Source organism: Papaver somniferum, unplaced genomic scaffold (genome assembly GCF_003573695.1).
Source record: "Papaver somniferum cultivar HN1 unplaced genomic scaffold, ASM357369v1 unplaced-scaffold_33, whole genome shotgun sequence".
NCBI lineage: Eukaryota > Viridiplantae > Streptophyta > Magnoliopsida > Ranunculales > Papaveraceae > Papaver > Papaver somniferum.
This window is the reverse complement of record NW_020644373.1, coordinates 3,392,581-3,399,166: the sequence shown is the minus strand read 5'-3', so window position 1 is coordinate 3,399,166 and position 6,586 is coordinate 3,392,581. Positions and strand designations below refer to the sequence as shown.

General features: G+C 34.9%; 1 long non-coding RNA gene across 8 annotated transcripts; it reads right to left on the bottom strand.

Moving 5' to 3' along the window:
• Positions 1-443: 443 nt before the first annotated feature.
• On the bottom strand, positions 444-4,829 carry LOC113341966. Of its 8 annotated transcripts, none has more exons than XR_003356278.1 (12): positions 4,445-4,823; positions 3,943-4,025; positions 3,118-3,191; positions 2,767-3,006; positions 2,435-2,548; positions 2,259-2,325; positions 2,068-2,120; positions 1,926-1,976; positions 1,553-1,701; positions 1,274-1,385; positions 1,079-1,151; positions 444-831 (listed from the first exon to the last, which is right to left on the bottom strand). It is a non-coding gene; the product is annotated as an uncharacterized LOC113341966 (long non-coding RNA). The 8 variants fall into 8 exon arrangements; XR_003356275.1 differs by having other exon boundaries at positions 1,274-1,368; positions 4,445-4,662; XR_003356280.1 differs by having other exon boundaries at positions 468-831; positions 1,079-1,368; positions 2,435-2,559; positions 4,445-4,829.
• Between the last annotated feature and the right edge of the window lie 1,757 nt (positions 4,830-6,586).

Genomic DNA, 6,586 nt, shown 5'->3' with positions numbered 1-6,586 from the left:
AAAAATACACAAATAACCTTCCTGGTTTACAATTTAGTCCAAATATTTGCAGTTTAGTCCAAAGTGACTCGTGATGATGTCAGCAGTTTTAAATAATATATAAAAAAATATATATATATTTATCTTTCAAACCGTTTGTCTAAAATTAGCAAACTTTATATATTCGGAAAGCTCTTTCCGAAAGCTACAAAAAAGTACTCATATGACTATATAATTTTTATTTTTTAAAATCTTAGTCTACACTGGTGACAATCCGGTAAAGCTTGTAGATAGCCCATCCATATGTTGCAGGTGACAATCCAGTAAAGCTTTGCTTCACATCTTGCCGATTCCATACTCAGGTGAATTACGCTACCCAACATTTGGAGCTTAAACTCAGCACCAACAATAGATGAAACCATAAATGTTGGAAACAAACTGAAAACTAAACAACGTGCACAGTAAAAATAATCTGGAATTTTAACATCATCATCGATCAAGATAAAGAAATACTCATTCAAGTGAAGTACCATGTAAAGATACCGATAGAGATAAAATGCAAATTCTACATGTAATCATGTTGAAAGCAATGGCATGGTCCACATTACATATCGATATTTAGAAATTTCAGCCTTATATGATGATGTAACTAACATCATGTACTTCTACCGAAAGAAAATGAAAGCTGATGTTTAGAACTCCTACTTCTTATTTTAAGGGATGGATACCACAGTCCACGTAATTTTCCGCAAACCTAGCGGAGAAAATGTTGAAACATAAGAGATCCAAATGCCTTCATGTTTCATGATAGTGCAAATGTTTTCCTCGGAACATCAATTTGACCGACCATGTCTGCATCCAATCACAAATAAGTTTCAACGACAGAATAACACCATTTGAACATCACCTATTCTGAACAGAGGAAAAACCAACAAATGTATAACATTGGGAAGATATAATGAATCCTAGAGTTAACTATAGTCTATAACTTAAACTATAACTGGTGTACAAGCATATACACCTCTATAACAAGCACAAAAAAGAACAATGCACTTTTATGTGCACCGCGTATAACTGGTGTACAAGAAAATACACCTACCTTGTAAAAACTGCAAGCTCGTGCGGCCTAACATTTTAGAAGTTTTTGCAACAAAGTGGAGCGTTTCCAACATCTGTAATACCATACGAGTCAACATCATAAGTCACATCTCAGCTTTTACACCATTGACACTGACAACTGCCATTTGTGACAGAAATTACTATGACTTGACGAAAGTAATAGTAAGGAAATTACTATGTGTATGTTTTACTCATCTTGTTGCAGGTGCATCAATATGTACACTTGTATTCCAGGTGCACCAATATGTACACTTATAGAAGGATGGTAACCTGAATGTCAAGAGACCCTGTCAAGCTAAATCAGCAACTCTGCAAACGATGAACTGCTAGAAAAGCATCCATTATTGCATTTAAGAAGATCACTAGGATTACACAGTATCATTCTTCTGAGCATTATGTAAGACTGACTAATATCAGACCAAGGATACCAGCATATTAGAATTACAAAACATACCTCTCATTATCAGTGCGGACAAAGTCTGCTTCACAAACATTTAGCGAAAGTCTCCTTCACAGAGTATTATTAACCTTTGCAAGCCATATTATACATTCCCATTTTGAGATCTCAATAACTTCACCTTTGTCATCAACACCAGCTTCCCTCTGAGTTAACAACACATACCACATTAGAAATGCACACATACAATAACAAATAAATCTAAAATAGAAGATTCTTGTATAGTGAGAAGCATGTGTACAACCATATACACATTAACAGTTAAAATATGTACAATTATATACACATTAACAATCAACAAGTGTACACAATGTACACATTAACAACAGGTGTAAAATTATGTGCACACTAAGAATCAATATGAACTTACCACAGTCTTACGGACAGCCTTATGCACAAGGTCCTTCAGTAAAATATGAACCTGTAATCATAACACAATGTGTAAAATAAAAGCTGAGTTCCCATGGTACGATCTTATCACACATGACTCATAAAAATGAAAGAGGAAATACCAGTCTCGTGACTGGATGGATAAAATATTCTAGATCTCTGGATCCTGCAAAGCCTTGGCATGCACAATAAAAATAACACAATTGTTATCCAAACTCAAAATCGGAAATTTTGAAGTACTTGCAAGGAATATCTTTTCTCGAGATGACGACTACAAAAGAAGGTAGAAAGAACAGATCAGATCTTCTCTCACCTGTCTCTCGTTCAAATCATCAGCAGTGATATCACCACAGTTCGTGTTGTGAATTTGTGCCACACATCTGCAATAATATTCCAAGATATCAACTTAGAATGCAACTTGTACATGATTATTAAGAAGTGCAATATTGTGTTTCCATATTCACATATATGCAGGATTGGGAATTTTACCTTCTTACACCATCCATCAATTCCTGGTTATTTTGGCCATGTTTTAGTCCTTCCTTCTTGATATGTCTCTAGTGCTTAGTCGTATTTATTCATGAAGAATTGGATTGCTCCTTCCTGGTGAAACCCTTGGAGAATGTTAGATAGCACAATGTTGTACAACTATGTACACACCTACAATGGTGTACAAGTATGTACACATTAACAATCAACATGTGTACAAGTATGTACACATGTTGTTCACATATGTACCCAAAGTATATATACCAAAATGATCCTATCTTCCATATCTACTAGAAAAAACAATTATTGCAAAAGGCCACAATTGCACTCACCAGTCATTAGAGTGCAGCAAAGAATCTTCTTCGGATAAGATATCTACTGTTTTGAATCACATCAAAAGAATTTTGCTGCCAATTACTCTTTGAACTAGTGAGCTACTGGACATTACTCGTTGACTACCATTTTAAGGTCTACTGAACTCAACCTACTGTCGTAAGACCAAAAATGTAATCAGCTGCGTCATTGACATCCACAGACTCTCCTAACTTGTTTCGCGAACCTAGTACAACAGCCTGAAAACAAATCAATTTAGGTCAGTCAGATATACCTGTCACAGATAACAGGTGCGAGCCGTACACAAAAAAACAGGTGGCTGATAATCAAGTAAGGAAATAATGACTAACCATTTCTAGCTCAAAATCCAACTTCCTTGAAGGTCCAAAATATGGTGGAGAGTTGGGAGCTGGATGACCTTGACCTATGGGACAAAAAGGAGAGCCAAAAAAATTACTCGCATGTGGATAAAGTAAGTTGAGAAGCTAGTGAGAGAGTTAAGGGAAGGATAAAAGGGTACAGGGATGAAGATTAGAGCTACGGAGTGGAATAAGAAAGCTGAAAAAGCCACGTCGCGTAGCGGCTCTTCTTCCGTTAATATGGACGAGATAATTAATAAACTATTCTATTAGCAATGTAAAATGAAGGTTGGGGGAATGGTGTTAGGTTCACATTTAAAGATACTTAAATTTCTCCGTGCAGCAGAAGCCATGTAATGGTCTTGTGGGTTTAATGTTTAACATAAATCTTAAAAATGATTATTCTCTAATGCCGCTCTAGATGGATTCAAATGGTGTAATGATTATTCTCTAATGACTTTGTTTCTAAATTTCAGGTAGACAAAAGGCATCCATAAAATATTTATTTACCACACACCCAATTTCCTACGCATTAAATGGCGAACAACCAAATATTTTTAACAACAACGCAGAAAGCTATCAAGACTGGGAAACATTGAACATGACTTGAAAAATGACCAGTACCGGTTCCGATATATACATGTGTGGTTAGACATCGTTCAATGAGCAGATATGAAAGTAGTTTACAAACCATGAAATGTTTTGTAACATCTAAATCACAAATTAGGACCTAAATTTTAATAATTAGAGTGGATAATTGACAAATCATATGTCAATTAACAGAAGTGATATACACAGCAAGGATAATAATCTTACTTGTATAAGACAAACCAGTAGTTGAATTCATGGTCAGTATTATCACTATTCTATTTGTACTGCAGTGACTCACCATTTACACCCTGCAATCGAAGAAAGAAAAAAAAAAAGCGAAATTATCAGTCAAAATCAAGAGATAAAATGAGCAATTTTACAGATAATAATTCTCAATAGTAGAACTAACGTGATTACAATAACCCTACGTTGCCGCATCCATATCTATTACTGATATCAAAGGTTTTTGAGACTATCAAAACAGTATTTGACAAGGTTCTCGAAGAATCATCAGATTCTTACCGGAAATTCCATCTCATTGATTTAAAAATACTGAAATTAGATTCAAGAATTATCTTCTTCATCTCTATCTCCTCCTTTTCGACAGCTAGAATTTAAAAAACGAAATGAAAATAAAATCCTAGATTAAAGTTTTGAAACTAATTTTGAGCGCAGATCTACATAGAGATGAAGAAGAGAGAAAATAAAAATAAAATGAAACGCTTACCTTCCGATTTGAGAGATAGAGATGAAGAAGATAATCGAAGAAATCTCCATCGAAACATAAAAGGAAAACGAAGATTGTTTGGTTTTTCTTTCGTCGACGATTTGTTGTCAGTCCTAAGAAGAGTAGCTACTAATTGAATGAGCACTTTTTTCTGGAGGAGGGTTACTTTTGTCATCAGAGAAATTCGATTTGGATTGAATCGTTTGTAAAAGGATTAACTCCTTCAGGATTTCGTAAATTTGGACCGCGTGAGGGAATAGACTAGACTGTTTAAAGCCCAACAAATATGGGACTAAACGTCAATTTCTATTTAATAATATGATTTCTGGTAATTTTTCTTTGTTGTGGTTAAAAGCTGAACAAAACTCTCTTTCTACAGCTTCTGACCCCACCGAAATATAATTCAGCCAATAAAATCATCCTGATTTTTCACACCACCAAAGTTTCATCCAGTAACACCACCCAGAATCGAACCTAAAAAAAAATAGCGTTTCAATCATCTATAATCACCGATATTCTCTCTTTCTTTTCTGTGACGCCCAGCCCCTCCCACTTTTCTTTCTTACGGAGAAACCCTAGCCTTAATACTTTCTGCCTCTGATCTTCCCTTTCTCCCTTTTCTTTTCTCCTCATGATATTTTTTAAGTATATCTTAATTCGTAGGTTTTATTTTCTGGAAATTTTATTCTAATCCGTGCTCATGTTTTTGTGTTTGTTGCATCAAATAATTGGTGGTTTTCTGTCGCTGTTTATTTTTCCTTCACCATGGTCAGGTGTAGCTATGGCACAAGATTTTCAAGCTCTCTGAATCCCAGTCAGAGCATAAAAACCAAGCCCTAAATTTCTTCTCATCCCTTCCCAAATCTCTTATGTCATGAAAATTATTTTTCTGGGTTTTTGATAAAATTGAAAAAAATCTTTTCTTCCAGTTGTCTTACGGCATATCACATGATAGCAATGCGGAGTAGTAAGTATGATGCTTGCAGAAGAAAAGGAAGGAATTTGCGGGTAAAGGAATGATCGTGGAGGTTGTAAAGGTTATGCATATCCTGGAACCCAGCTTCTTTGAGCATAATCCTATTCTTCTTCTTCACATCATCTTTGTGTAGATTCTTTGTTTTGTAGGGATTATGAACACTGGTGCAAAATATTGTTAATAGAAATGTATGAGATTCTTATCTGCGAAATTTAAAACTGTTTGCAAGAACTGAAGGGTGGAAATTCTTAAGAGCTAATAGATCGAAATCCAGCAATTCTTAAGAGCTAATAATGCTTTTCATGAACATGAAATCCAGCTATTCCCTGGTGAAATTGAATGGGCAAGTCTTATAGACTTTTCACAATTAATTTGGAGGCACGGTGGTGTGTTGGTTAGTCATTGTTCATTTCTTTAATTATTTGTAATTCTAATTTTGGAATTAAGATCAAGTGATATGGAAGATGTGGTACAGGTCTCCATAGATACTTTTCAATGTAGTTTAATATGGATACTTTTCATTGACTAATGCCAGAAACAATTCTACAGACTTCAATTTCTTTTTGTTGACTAATGCTAGAGATATTTCTACAGGGATCCAGTTTATTTATATTGAGGCATATAGACGGAGTCATGGAGATGTTTTTAGTGTTAGTTTCTGCAATGGTTCCCAAAACGAAAACTAATGGGGTGGAAGTTGTGCAGTACGTAAGTAATTTAATTACAAAGGTATTCGAACAAGCCAGTATAAGTGAATTTCAGGTTCTTCTTTGGTCTAAATACTCTAAACATACAGACTTTTACGGTCCTAAATGTGCATTTGTTTTAGACCACAGATGGCGTTCTCTACTAGACAGTTAATATACACAATCCCCTCCGCATGGGAGAGAGATTAATTTTTTTTTAATGAACTCAATCAGATTCAGTTCCTTAATGGTTCACATGGGTTCATTTCTTTTTTCCCATACCTTATTTGCTGGTTATAATTTGTCATGTTGTTCATATATTATTGCTGTATAGGTTTTAAATCCGAAAAAAGCAAAAAGTGTTCAGTAGTGGCATTTTAGTCACCCCTACAAGGATTAATTACACATGGATATTGGTGTCATCCCCTGATGCCTATTTTGATTTTGGTTACTACCCTTTAGACTTTAGCACTTTATTTG